Source organism: Agelaius tricolor, unplaced genomic scaffold (genome assembly GCF_023055355.1).
Source record: "Agelaius tricolor isolate 1412-34295 unplaced genomic scaffold, bAgeTri1.0.p SCAF_8, whole genome shotgun sequence".
NCBI lineage: Eukaryota > Metazoa > Chordata > Aves > Passeriformes > Icteridae > Agelaius > Agelaius tricolor.
Window position 1 is genome coordinate 15,769,158 of NW_027269268.1, and position 15,004 is coordinate 15,784,161.

Sequence of the window (15,004 nt, forward strand, 5' to 3'; positions counted from 1 at the left end):
CAACGTGACTTGGGCGAATGATGAACAACCAGCACAGTGCTGGGTGTTTATGTCCAGAGGTTCTCACCTGTTTTGCTCTGAAATCTATTAAGTCTTGGAGCAGTGGTGAGTACCACTGCGGTTACATTTGGATATTAAGAAACTTGGCTTTGAGCACCAAATTTTACTATATTGAAGTGATCTGTACTTCAGTGTCTGTAGGGACTGTAAAACGTGACCCGGGCCGAACTGACAGTGGCAGAAGGTTTGCCCCATGGAAAGGCTCCTTTGGGTGAATGGTGGCTCCCTGTGACAGCTTCCTCGCTGTAAGGAACCGCGGAAAACAGCGGGGTCACTCCGCGGGGCCGAGGACTGGCGGGCGCGGGGAGCGGGGAGGGCGCGGAGCCCCGGGGCCGCCGGTGCCGTGTCCTCCCCACGTTACTGTGCCCGTGTGATGACCCCGCTCCGCAGCGCGTCCCCGTCACTCCGCGGGGTTTACGGGGCACAGAGATCCACGCCCAGCAGAGCTCCCCGGGCGCAGGGGAAATCTCCGGTCCGCACCCCCCTCCACCTCCCGGAAACGGCGCCGTTTCCCCTTGGCGCGACCTCACTTCCTCCCGCGCTTCCGTCTCCGGGACGCGCCGGCTCCCGCTGCTGCCGCCGCCGCCGCTGCCGCTGCTGCTCGGAGGCCGGAGGCGCCCGCCGGGCGGTGAGTGGGGCCGCGCCGCCCGAGCCCCCGCCGCCCCCCGCGCCCGTCCGCGCCGAGGGGAGGGGAAGGGGCGCCTCGCCGGGGGCCGTGGCGAGGCGGGAAGGGGTCGCCCGAGGAGAAAGCACGGTCGGGGGCGGGGAAGGGGTGTCCGGGTCCGGCTCCATTCCCGCGGGAGGGCTTGGTGCCGCCGCCGGGCCGGCACGGCCGTCCTCCGCGGGAGCGCTCCGCTCCGTCCTCCGCGGGAGCGCTTCCCGCGTGTCCCGTGCCCGCGTTCGCGCCGCGGTGATGTCCCGGCACGGGGGCTCGTGGCGGTCCGGACAGCTGAGCCCTCCCTCCTTCCCACCGGCCCTGCCCACCCGGCGGGCCGGCAGGGAACGGAGCCTTTCCAATGGCGCATCTCGGCCGGCGCCGCTGCCCGCCGCAGCCCCGGTGCGGCTCCGCTCGCTTCAGTGGAGCTGCGTGGCGGAGAATGAACCGGCGCCCTGCCGCTTTCCCAGCACAGCTGCCTTTCGGGCTGCAGATAATCATTTCACGGTTTGCCTCTCAGTTCAGCTGAAAGCACCGTGAAGGGCTTCGAAATCTGGAGCAGCGTGCGGCTTCGTTTGTATTCATGGACCTGGGGCGGTGGCATCTCAAACTTACTTGTCCAGAGCAAAAAGCTTGTAAGGAGAAGTAGCAAAAGCAAAAGGTTTTCTAGGGCCCGTGCCTTTTGCCTGTGCTAGGGTGTTCTAAGTGTGCTGCTTGAGCCATGAGCGAAGGGCAGGTCGTGGTTTGTTTTCCTGGCAAGTGCAGCCACGGGAGTTCTGTCCCAGTGAAACTATACCCTGTTCTGCAGGGGGGTTTATGTTTTCAGCTGTACAGTACAAGTATGTGTTGGGAGAGAAGGTGTAGTCAGCTTTTGACTGTAGTCAAATATCTGCACTGATTTTTACCTGTTAATTCATGATTCTAAAAGCAAAGGCAGATAGGGTAGAGAGACAATAGATTTGTTTTATGCATCCATTTTTAGTAGTCAGGCTTATAGGCATGCACAGGAGCAGCTTCTCAAACTCTCATAGAACTTAGTTAATGCAGAACTTTGGATATGCTGGATGGGGAAAGTTATGACCTAACAAAAATTGGGCCAAAGTTATCTTCAGTTACATTTATTTTTGAGAATGCTGTACAGAGGGAACTGTTTCTAGCTTACCCAATACTGTTTAAAAAGCTGTTATGCTGTCTAGATTAAATGGTGTCTGATCACATGAAGCATGTGAGGGAAGGCTTTCTAAGCAGTTAAAACTTTACATCTGTAAGATACTGCAGAAAGTCATTAACAAGTTGCTCTCAATTATAACTCCAAAGTTTTTGAGAATCTGACCACTCTGTTGTCTCCACGTGAGCTGCTGAATGTCAGATCTTTGTAAATGCATTCTTCAGATGGCATTACAACCATGCCTCTATAATCTTATGTGAAAACTATAATCTTCTGTTAAGTGGTGGAAAAGTCATCTCTCTCCTCGTAACCCAAAATGTGGCCGGCTAGGTTTTTTACTCAGCACTGCGCAGAAGATCAAAGGATTTTGATACAGCTCTGTGACAAGGCTCAAGAGGGTCTTAAGTATTTAAGCTATGAGTATGTCTGTGTTTAAAGAAGACGTCGTAAACTCTGAGAGCCTTGTAGTGAAAATTTCCTCCCCTGTGCCATGAGCATTTTGTGTTTCAGTCCAGTGTTACATGCCCAGATAGTATGAGCTGGTATGTGCAAGCCGAGCCCAGATGAGAACGTGTCTTGCAGCAGCTGCCATGATGCCTTATAGCCAGCCACAGGATTTAGGAATTTCAGCAGAGTGATGCTTGAGTGGTCCTAAACTTGCTCTCAAACTTTCCTTGCAAAACTGCTTGACCTATTGAAAAGACCCACAGAGGAAGCCTTTGTTGTACCACTAGTACTTATGATGCCAGTAGAAGCTCTGAGAATGGAGAGAAGATCCCAGTGCTTTTGTCTGAGGACAGTTTGCAGGGAAGCTCCTTCAGTGCAATGCAAAATTATTAATTATGAATATTCTAACCAGTGATGAATCTTTCTGTAATTTATGTTTTGCATATATGATTAAGCAGCATTGGACAAAAGCCTGGTGACAGCACAGGGCTCTGGAATGTTTTCCTGTTGCCTGGGCAGTTTATTCACGTTAGCTTACTTCCGTGAGCTTTAATCGCTCCTTTTAAAGTCTTCCTGAACTCAGGAGTGCCCATGCTATTGAGCAAGCTGAAATTATACACGCTGCAGGGAGCAAGGTGGGGATGTTGCAACTTAACATCTCTTTTGGAGGAATTGAAAAGATTTTGTCCCAGCCCTAATTTCTGCATTAAAGAAATTGAATATTGTCATTGCGTGCCTTCTTCAACAGGGAAGCAGCACATTGTTAGAAAACGTGTTATTAAATCCATGATGTCTTTGGCCTGTTATGCCTAAGGAGCAACAGCAATTGGAGGAGGCTTGCTGACAAAGGGGAGTCTTCAGTCATGGTTGCTTATGCTCCAGATCAGAAGCAGTGATCAAAAGGCGTTCCCTGTCCCCTCCAAACACTTAAACTGCACTTTAGTCATGGTGAGGAACCTGGGTGTTGTTTATTAATGTAGTCATGCAAACAAAAGGCAGCACTCGGTCTTGTCCTTGAGACAGGGGTGCCGCTGAGGAGCAGAAGGTTTCAGTGCCTCAGGCCCTCGAGAATGGAGGTAAGAGCCTTCACTTTGCAGCCCCGCATCTGTTGTGGCATAAGAGTTAAGGGCTATGATCCAGTTTTTTGTAGTCTAACAAGCTCCACCAGAAGCTGGCATTGCCTGGGTTGAGAGGCCTCGCTGCTGGCTGAGGGAGAGATACAGAGGATGACCAGAGGTACTGACTGCTGGCAGAGCAGCCCAGAGCCAGCACAAATGTCTCATGAGAAATCTGACATCAGGGAGTGGAAATCGGTGCTGCTTCTTCTGTAACAGAAGGCAAGAAGGGAGGAAGAAAAAAAAGACACATGTACTGTTTGGAGCAAAAGGCTCATGATTTTTTTAGGCAGAAACATAGAAAAATCCTGCCTTAATTACTTTTTTCCTCAAGTCTCTGATAAAAAATGGCTGATAAAACTTCGCAGTGCTCAGCTGTCTTTGTGAAATTTGTGTTTGCATTGAAAAGACTAAGAACCTTTTTAAGAATGAAGGTGCTTTGCCTTATTTTTGAAAGGAATGCCTAAGCTTTGGGTGTTACTTTAATAAAAATAATTCCTGATCTTTTTATGGAATATATAAACTCTGGGCGTTACTTTAATAAAAATAACTTCAAACTCCAAGATTAACAGAATTGCTAAAAGGAATTAGTTCTCAATATGAAAAACAATAAACTAAGTTTGGAATTTCTGAACCAAGCCCTCAAAGGCAATTTATGGCAAAACTCCAGGAAAAAAAATCTCATTTTTATAAAATTATATCTAGGCACTGCTTTGAAAAGTGATTCTCTCCTTGCAAATGCCTAGGAATGAGGTATTTTAAGAGAATTTGGTTTAATTTTAATCTAGCAGTGAAATAAATTAATCTTTAAAAGGGGCTGTTCAAATTTGGGGTTTACTGAAACTGTAGTCTGAGAAAATACTTTACATTTGCATATCTGAAGAAGAACTTAGATCCTGAGTCTGCGAAGGAGTAGTCCCCTTCAGTTTCTGCCAGGCTATCAGACTTGCTGGAACTGGTTTTGGACATCCGTGATGTATAAAATGCACAGGTGGATCTACAGCTTGCTCCTGAGAAAGACCATGGTTTGATAAGATAGTAGCAACATTTGTCATTTTTGTAATGGAGTAGAACAGGTATTTTGAAAAGACTCCGCCAACAGGAGGGCTGTATTACTTTCCAAAATATCCTCTGGATCATCTTGGAAACATGGTTTGTAATATGCTCTTGACTGACAGCGAAGGGTGCGAGGCGTGAATTCCTGAGCAGGGAAGATGTATGTGGGTTGTGCAATGGGAGACTCCATGTGATGTCGTTATTTATGGCGCTTCTCTCAGATGTCTTTCTGGGACTCAAACAGCTGCTGTGAACTTTACCCACCACTGAGCTCTAGGTATGTTTGAGTGACTATTTTGCTGTTGCTTGGATCATGGTGATAAGCAGTACAGAGCCAGGTTCTGTGACACTGGTTGAAAGAACAGAGCAGAATTTGTACTGGTTGATGAAAACCTTGCAAAGGGGGAAAAAAATGAGATTATCATCTTCCATAGCTTTGGTTGGTGAACATCAGGGAGTGGTAGTTGAAGGCAGCCCATTTCTTTCTGCTGTAATATGGAAGGAAGGGTGGACTGACAGAAGAGGGAAAGTTGCTTTTTCTTTTCAGATAGAGGCAAAGGTGCAGGTTTTTTCCTCTTACCTCTTTTCTTCATGACTGTATTGTTAAATGGCAGCAACCATTGTTTGCAGGAACTTTTCCTGGCTTTAGTAAAGAACTGTGGGTTGTCATGCGTTTTGATATGTGGCAGTGCTGTTGTTAAACAGATCCAAATCTACAGTCAGATAAGGCTCAGAATAATTGATGTTTTTAGCTCAGCTAAATAACTGGGTTCACATGATCTGTAAGTGGCCAGCAGGTTTTTTCTTAGGCAAAGTATGTACTGCTTGTATTGTACATTTATTTAAAGCTAATTTTATCACAACAGATTGAGAATTTTAGCAACCAGAAATACCTGAGTTGAGTCCGTTAAAAAAAGTCTCCTTACCCAGAGTCTGCTTCTGTGTGTGACAAACAGAAAATATCACTTCAACTTCAAAGTCAGTAATGACTCCAAAGTGGTGAAAGCATTGCACTCTGTGCCTCTGAGATTACTTTTGCCACTGCTGATGGGAGAATTGTTCTGTATCATTATTGTCTTCCCTTTCAACCTCAGCACATTCTGGAATGCCAAGGGCAAACCACTCGCTGGCTGATCCGAGGTCCTGGCGGTGCTGGTATGGCAGTGCTCTGAGCCTTGTGGCTTGGACCACTCTTTCAGCATTGCCTAAGAGCATTGTACAAGTACCCAGCTCAGTACATTGTCTTTACACATGTGAGACTGAAGAACAGGAAAACGTTTATGGCCTCTGGAAAGAAACCGTCAAGATCCTTGCTCTGAAACAGAGTTTCTAAGACCTCTGTAACTATTAAACAGCATGAAGAGGTCTTTGAGAAATATGTGAAAGGACAATTTTACTGCCATTATGAGACCTGTCACTTTATTGACTAATCAGTCTCTGATACTCAAATAGAGAAAAAAGTTGCATGTGTTTGGATTATTTAATGAGGTAACTGTTGACAAAGTGGGGCCTTTTACCACTTCTGTTAGTGCTATTTTGATCATTAAAGAACTTCATTTGTTTCTGAACCATAAGCTGGAACAGGCTTTTTCTCTCACCCCCTTGCTTGCCTGAAGGTTGTTCCAAAGAGAGATGAAATGGTATAATTTTCATTTTGGTTGAGGCAAAGAAGTATTCTCTTACCATAGCTTACCAGTTCCAAGCCCGTAATCACAACATTTGTGGTCAAACAGTAATGACTGTGTGGTATTTCTCACAGATGCTGTAAAAACTCTGTCATCTCCTTGGGAGGCCATCTTCCCATGAGATACCAGCCTTTCTCTCTTTCTTTCCTGAAGACTTTCGGACTGAGAACCTGTGGCCTGGAGTCCAAAGTTTTAGCTTCAAAGGCTTGGAGAAGAAAATGCAGCCCAAGTAATGACTGAAAGCAGGTTTTGGGGAGGATCCAGAACTTCAAGTGTGCTTTAAGAGTCTCCCTTTCTTGTCTGCTGCTTGCATATATATTTTTTTTTCCCCACCAAGCTTTTGTTGAATGAAGGTGTGGCTTTATACGTTGATGCATACATTGTGTGAGCAGAAACAGCAGAGAGCACTGGAGCTTTAATAAGTACTTGGCGCAATAATCATGATGAATGTGCCATGAGCTCATGCATAAGGAACAAAAGTAGCAACACAGGCTAAAGTTATTGCACAGGGGAACTTGCAGGCCACACGAACATCAGCCAAGAGCAAAATAGGATTGGTGTTGCATGGTTTGGCCCTGTTGTTCTTTATTCAGGTATGGAGATCAGAGGGCAGTTCTTTGCTCAGAGAGGTTCCTGTACAGCCCTCTGTTCTAAGTAAATTTATCAGAATATTGAAGGAGGGTTTCAAAGTGCACAACATAGAGCAAAACATCTTGCTTATAAGAGTGGCATCCCTGGAGTGGAAAACGACATGAAAGTGAGCTTGCAAGATCTAGAAGGGAGAGCCTGCTGAAATCTTGGTGCAACTGCCAACTTTCCTGCAGATCCCAGAAGTGTAGCTTAAATGTTGCTAGATATCTAATAGAATTTGCTCAGTAGTTTCCTTGAAGATCCTCAGATTGTGTCCTGTCACAGGGCATAGTGTGGCATGGAAATTTATGGTGCAAGGCAGGCTGGAGCTCTTGGAAGGGGAACAGAGATGGTTAATGGTTATGCTAGTTCCCATAGTGCAAGAACAAAGGGATATTTAAATGACATTAGGCATAAACACACCACACAATAGTACCGAGAGCAAAAGTTTAGTCGGATTCCAAGCAGACTTGGGCATTTATATATTTAATGACAATGTCCAGAGTTGCTGTAAATAGGATTAAAAATAAATTAAGCACATAAACCTTCATGCTTATTGATGAGGTCAGGAAGGAATTTCCCTTTTGGGGGAATTACATCATTGCTCACTACCTGAACTGTTCTACCTTCTGTAGCATCTGGTCCTGATCACAGGAGGCAGGATTCTCAGAAAAATGGACCAGCAGTCTGACCTGTCGTGCCAGTGCCTGGGTAGGATCTTGTTGAAGGGTTTGAAAAGCATATTTTTTTGGGGGGGGTGGTTTCTGAGGCCACCTGTGCTGCAGTGTATGTCTGCTTTTCCAGATTCCCATTGGTGAAACAGGACAGCTGTTGTCCAAGTGCCTTTAATGAATCCTGAGAATTGCCTGTTGACATGTCAGCAGCAGCCCACGTAGAGATGGAAGATGTGATGGGCTCATAAGGCATTGCTGTATTGCTCCATAGATTCAAAGGTAGCTCTGTGAGCAGCTGAACTACTGAAGATAAATCTTTCCTGCAGCTCTCTTGGTTTTGGTGGCACTGCAGTACCTTACACATTTTTCCTTCTTTCTCTCTTTCCATTACACAGCAGTGCTGTTAGCATCCCTGATTTTCCCCACAGCACAGTGCCTGAGCAGCTTCTCACTGCCTTGTAGTTAGTTCTTGGGCATATTTAATCAAAACATGCTGTCTCCCTGATGTTTGAGAGCCAGACCTTTTGCTCAGGTGACTGCCTTGGTTGCTTACTTTTGCAAGTCTGCTGTGGGAATTGAGCACCTCTGCAATCTCCTAACTTTTGCAGGAGACTAGGTTGAAATTGGTCTTATAGTTTACATTTCCTTGCATGGAACAATCGGTGGGGTTGTATAACCATTGTTTCTTTGGGAAACAAGGAACGCTTTCAGTATTTCAAGCAAGTTACTGAAGAATATTTTTTCTCTCAAAGCAATCAGGTGAATGAAGAGTTACACCAAATAATTGAGGTGTGTGTACTTTTAAAACATGCACTGTTTAATCTTTTAAGATTTCCCCCTAGGTACAAGGGAAAGGTTTCCCTGCCAAAATACTGTAATTGAGTTAACATTCTGGGAGGTTTCTGTGTTTTGTTACTGAGCTACAAAGCTTCAGAACTTCTGTTACTGAGCTTCTGCTGGTGTTGGAAGGAAGGAAGATCAAAGTTAGAAGCACCAGCCTGCCAGTAAATTGTCTCTTCAAAAGAAAACTGAAAATTCCTAGGTTGTTTCAGGTGGCAGCCAGCATCAGATCTTTTGGACAACTATTAACCTTTTCCTGCAGTTCTCTTTCTGCATGCCACAGTGAGCAGCCTGGATGTCTTGTAGTGTGTATGGTGTGTAAGCTGACTGTAGACATCTGATTAACAAGTGAAGATGTCAATAATAGATTGAATTACTTGTCCTCAGTTAATTTCTGCTGCTCAGAAAGAATATGGAGTTATGATGACTATCGAACAGTAAAATTACGGTTTCTGCTTCTTGTATACAGTGATCATCATGCTAAAAGATTAAGAATCACTGTGGTGTAAAATAATTGAATGGTATATATATTATAAAATAATTCTGGATGTCCTGACAGCTGGATATTTGTGACTGCCTCAGCTTTAGTGCTTTTGAAAGCTTTTAAGCTCTTGAAATCTGTGATAGTTACCTTTCCTGAGTAGGCAGTAGCATGTCTCAGTAGCAGGCATGATCACTGAGGCACGAGCTTTCAGGACTGTTTGCCTTCTGATCACTTTTGAGGGTAAGGACTTAATCAAGAGTTCAGAATTGGGGAAGTATCTATTTTTCTTTGACATGTAATCCCAGCACAGCAAATACATTTCTGTCCAGTTACTTAAAAGATGTTTTTTCTGCAATACCCAGAGCGCTCTCAGAGGGTTTCTTGATTTGACTAAGGCTCAGTTATCTTCTCAACTGTGATGTGCAAGAAGCAAAGCCAAAACTTTGTGCTCTGGTGGGACTCTGTCCCTACAGCTGTCCCTCATTTCTGCAGTAAGAAAGCCAAAATGAGCCCTGTTTCACAGGGAGGAGTTGGGGAAGGACTACACTGTCTTTCTGATTCATGCATATGGAGCATTCTGCTGTCAACTGTTTTTGCAGAATAAAGAAGGATTTTAGATGGGATGTAGAATTATGAGAAGTTTAGGTGGTAGCTGATAAGATGTAGGGTCTGCTCTGCTTCTAGTACAAAGAGGTTTTGATGCTAATGTTTATTTAAATGCGGCCTTAACCCTAAAAGGGAGAGATAAAATGGCTTTCATGCTTCTGTTTCACTGAGAGCTGGCTGGCAGAATGGTTTTGGTGCCTGCTTATCTGCTCTGAAGGCTTCATGGCTGGGGAGGCTGCAGAAATAATTCTCCTGTACCCCCTTATTCAGCATTCAGGCAAAACTGTAAAGCAGGCAGATGGTTTAAGCTGCAGCTTTGGACACAAGAGGGTTGTGTGTCCATTTTGCAGATGAGTCATCCCTTTGCTGTTCTGTTGTTAGACTCTAAACAGTGCTGCTCTTGGCTTTGGGCCTGTTTGACCCCAAGTTTTGGATGGTGGAAGCAGGCAAGTGCCCTCTACCCCAATGCCAAGTTTTATGATAGGTTGCAAGTACCTTAGGCCATTGTCACCTTGTAGTTAAGCTGCTGTAACACAGAGAAAGCTTTGTCTTCTCTTGTACCTGATAAGTGTATAAAACCACAAACTGTGTGCTATGGAAGTTGTGCAGATTAGGGAGCAATGGGAAAAGTAGAGGAGAAGCTTACTCACATCTTTGTTTTTAATCTAACTTGTGGGCTTGAGCTCTACTTGGACAAGTGAGTCCTGGGTAAAGATAACTGGCATTGTTTTCAGTAGCGGGTAAGTCAGCAGATGGGTCAGCAGTTTCTTTTAGTTGAGCTGGCTGCCGCAGACTAGTTCTGCAAGCTTGGCACCAGGTCATATTTTCCACAGTGTGTAAGGCTAGCTGGTGCAGGATTTCTCCTGCTCATGGTGTCAGGATCAGAGGTGCAGATTGGGAGATTGGTTACCCCGTTTTTGGCACGCGATGTTTTGCCAAACTAGGTTTGTAAGCTTTGTGCTTGTGAAAGGAACTCTGATTTCCTAAAAGGAACTTGAATGAAAGTTGGGATTTTATTAAAGACACAGAGGCATATTATTATTCATCTTTCATTGCTTCATCCCTGTGATGTTTCCTGTTTTGCTTCTTGAGATACAGGTGTCATGATGAGGAGCTTCTCAGAAACAGAAGTGGATGATGAGTGGAGATGAAGAAATCATACATTTAAGAAGTTGGCTCAAGTTTCCGTTACAGGCATGGAAAGTTTCTGAGACCAAGCCATGCGAGAAGAACATGAGTAAAGAAGAGGGAGATGTAGACCCAGACTTTCTAGAAGGGATTGCAGGATTTGAGAGGACGCTGCACAGACGTCACGTAGTTTTCTTGCTTATTTATTTACCTGCACCCCTGAACTGTAATACTTTGTTTGCATGTCTGTTTGGAAATTGAAAAATCCCCTCACATCTGTGTCTTTAATATAATCGTGGCTTCAAGCTTGTTTTAGGAAGAGCAGAACATCGCTGTAGTTTTCATTTGTGGATGAGATAGCTGCTGCTTTGTACTTTAAATCAATTTGGGGTTTTTCTTGTTGAAACATACATTGAATATGGAAAAGCTCAGACCATTACAAATAGGAAGTTAGAGGTTTTGCTTAAGTTTAATAAACAGCCTTTGCATAGAAAGTATGACAACAGGTGCATAGGTAAAAGAAAAAAAAATAGTGCTAGCCCTATAATTTGAGTAACCTTATAATGTATTGTTCTTGTGGTGTCCTTAGGCAGATGCCAGAATCAAATATCAATCAATTTTATCTTTTCTATCTGACTGTTGGTCAGAAAAATGTTCTAGGTAAGATTTCTTGCCAGGGTTGTAGGGTTATAAGCGCAGATTTCTTAGTTAGGAGAGAGCTTTTTGGAGAGAGAGGTTTTGAGCATCTTGGCTGTGCCGTGAAGTATCTCGAAGGAAATACTGGCCATGCAGTCCAACAACTTAATGATGCTGTGAACAGATTTGATTGTAGTAAGTCTCTGATACAAAGTTATTAAGACTTTGATGTATATGTATTTAAAATTTTAAAAGTAAATGTGTTTTCCTGTATTGAAAAGTATTGGTGGTAGTGGCAGGCAAAGGACATCTTTTTTTTTTCTTATCAACTCCTATCTGGTGTCTTATCCTTAATAAAAGGCTATGGTTATTTTTGTATACTGACTGAATATTTGGCCTTTAAGAGTATATAATTAGATAGAAGAGTAAAAGCAGTTGTTAAAGGACTATTTTTTAAATGAAAATAGTTTGAAATCATATAATTTTAGTTTCTTCTGAATAGATGTGATTAGTGTCTTGGAAATAGTTTTACAGTGGATATAAGGGGAACAGTTGAGAGACAGTGGCTGAGAATGTGTCCAGCTATTTTTGTAGTTATATTTTTCCAGTTAGATTTTTTTCAGTCTCTTTACTTAGATATTTCCATATAATCGAGCTGCTACATCACAATGGGATACAAAAACTATTTGCACTTTATAATATTTACATTTTAAAATAGGCTTTATTGTAATAATTGATAAGTAAATTGCAATGACTGTGAGAAAATCCTCGCCTATTTTATTACTTTGATAGAAATTTGAATATGGGATAGTACTGTCTGTATCATATAAGAATGTTTTCATGGATTTTTAGCTGCTGAAACTGAAATCAATAAACTTCAGCTACTGTTGTTGACTGGAACAAGTAAATCTGCATATTTGTTTTCTTCGTGTTACCTGTACCCTTGTGTTCACGTAGTGTTTCTGCCAGCATTACTCCTTTCATGGTGTTTGCCCATGAGGCACACTCAGTGTGGGTTCCTGCATGTTCTTGTGGAAGACTTTATTGATGGAGAACTGTGCATTTGAGTTTGTGCAATTAATCTGTTTTCTGAATAAACCTTAGAGAATTTCAGTCAAAACAGAATCCCAGGATTAGAGTAGCCAGTGGATGAGTTTGTTATTTTTTTCCAATTCTAAGTAGATTTTTCAGTAATTGATGATAGTGTTTGCAAGTAGATAGAGAACGGTCTTCTGTACCCCTGAATTTCACATATGATTAGTGACCAGCCTATCCCAGATGGAAAGTACATTAGTGAATAATACAGTCCAGGTTCTGGATTACTTTAGAGAATGGAAAATACTTTTTGCATAATTGAGGAATTTTTTAAACTGAAAAGTATTATTTTTCTTGTAAACTCATAGTACTTTGGATTTGAAAGAAACAAACTTGTAATATAACCCAAATTTATTGTAATCTATTTAGCTATTAGTTTTAAATTAAGTGATTAAGATATCTTCATGTCTGCTGAAGTTTTAAAGAAAAAAATCAAATTGTGAAAGATATCTGGTTAAAGGCTTGGAGACAGTGTTGATTGAAATATTAAGCCCATTTGGGGAGTAATGTATTCCACTGTTTCAGAGCAACTCTTTTCCTCACATAATTTTATTAATTTGATTTAATTAAATATCTGCTTAATTCAAAGTGGAGAAACTGATTGATAGTTGAAGAGATGTCACAATTAATTTTCCCCTTTTTAATTTATGTGTAGAAGAGATGGAAGAGGAATAGATTTATGTGACTTCTGAAGGTCTTGGTGACAAGAAACCATTTTTTAATTAATTGTAGATTCCTTGATTACTTCCTTAAAGGAAAAAATACTTTATATTCTTTTTGCCTGTGTATTCAGTGTTCTTTGTTTATATGATTATCTACTTGCTCGTTTGTTTTACGGATAACAGTGGGTAAATTTTCCTTATCAGTATGACAGAGATAGTCCTTGTTCCCTTTCAGGTCTTGCAAGAAATGTGCTCTGCATGTTCTTCCATATTTCAGAGGACTCTTGACATGGTGTGATTGTCATGGGTGGCTGCCATAGACTTAATTTTATTTATTTTTGGGGGTTATTTTCTCTTTTTCTGCTTGATTTTTTCAGCTAATTCTGGAATTTGCACCCTTCCTTGGAGTGGTGTGACTCTTCTCACAGTGCTTGTGTGGAGCAGAGAGGTCTGTGTCAGTGCCACTCCCATTTTTGGGTTGGTCATTTTCTGCATGGGGGATGCGTAGTCTAGAGAAGTCCCAGCCTGAGCCATGGTGGCCACAGCAGGATCATGGCATGGCCAGCCCTGGTTCTCACACCAGCAGGCAGGGAAGAGGGGGGGGTTCCTCATGGAATCCCCTTTGCTATTCCTGACCTCTCAGCAGCATCCATTCTATCTCTTCTCCTCTGGGCAGCCATGGGGCTTCTGAGATGCATTGGTGTCATCATTAGCTAGGAATGCGTTATCCTGAGGATGAGGCACAGAGGCCACCGGCCCTGTTTGCTGGTGCCAAGTACTCAAATACATTCTGCTGCCTAGTGACTTCCTCTTCCCTGCAGCCTGTGGGTCAAGCAGAGAAATTTCAGTTGTTCAAGCTCTTTTGGAAGATGAATATGCTCATCAGTCTCTGTGTCCTGTTATCTTGCCCAAACCTTTAGGAAGACTCTTTGTGCTCCACCTGGACATTGGCACTGGACCACTGGTTTGTTCCTCGGCCTTCCAGGAGAGATAAAGCCTAACTTTTCTCAACCTACTTCATATGACCACACACCCTTAGTAAGCCCTCTTGGAGGTGTTTGCTAAGCCAAGAACCCAGCTGTGGGACGCTCTTTGGCACGTTGCATTGACAGTGATTTAATCTGTAGCCCATGTCACAAGTCTGTTGGGCACTTCTTTGTTCAACCTACGGTAAAGCTACCAGCAGGTTAATGTTGCCTGGTAGGTGGAACTCAAGGTATTTGCTTCCCCATCATGGTCCTCATGCCTCTAGCAGCAAAGGCTGCAGGAGACAGATGTGGATGTTACATGGACTCAAGAACAGAGATCAGCAGCTATTGGGCTTTGAGGGGGCAACAGGCCTATTAATTGGCAGATGCCAAGCTTTGCATGGTTGCCAGGCAGCATAAGCATGAATATTTGTCTCCGATTCCTGTGAAATGAAGCCAAGGTCACAGCTTTCATTGCTGTTTCCCCCTTTATATCTCTATTACTGCAATGCTCATAGGGAAAAAGAAGCAGCAAAATTTCCATTGCCAGAGTGTACTGGCTTAATCTATTTCCATTTACCCCCATAACCCTGGTTGACACCTCTGTGAGTGTTGTCCCTCCTCTGGTTATAGCCCTGGTCCTTTTCTCCTTTTGACATTCAGCTAGATCAGGAGTGCTTGGTCTTCTGTCCTGTGGGCCACACTGATTTTGGAGGTCGGCAGTGAGAGCCAGCCGGTGTGGTTTGGCATGTTGATAGCTACTCACTCACTCCAGCTCTGAAGAGAGGGGGCTGCTGGACTCAGGGGAGCTCCAGCCATGTCTTCTGTCTCAAACAGAAGGCTCCACAGTGGTTGTTCTCTGAAACCCAAACTGAAATGGAAATGGCAGGCAATCTGGGGCTGGATGTGTCAGGTTTCCTTTATCTGAAAAATTTGCATTGTTGACTTTTGTCAACCACACTCTGGCTTTTCACCAAGGGCATCTTTACATATGCCTCTGAATTTGCAAAATGCATATTTTTGGATTGCCAGAGGAGTGTTTTGTGGGCAGTTTTTATGTTCTGTGTAAAGTCGGTACAGGTCCATTAATATTTC

At 43.4% G+C, this 15,004-nt stretch overlaps 1 protein-coding gene across 4 annotated transcripts in view; it reads left to right on the forward strand.

Moving 5' to 3' along the window:
• Positions 1-569: 569 nt before the first annotated feature.
• The window catches only part of SLC20A2 (solute carrier family 20 member 2), a 56,817-nt gene continuing 42,382 nt past the window's right edge, over positions 570-15,004 (forward strand). For 2 of the 4 annotated variants that reach the window (XM_071431747.1, XM_071431750.1), the window contains exons 1-2: positions 570-688; positions 10,519-10,734. The gene's annotated coding sequence lies outside the window, so the exon portion shown is untranslated. The remainder of the gene's footprint in view (positions 689-10,518; positions 10,735-15,004) is intronic. The other 2 variants (XM_071431749.1, XM_071431748.1) reach the window with 2 other exon arrangements.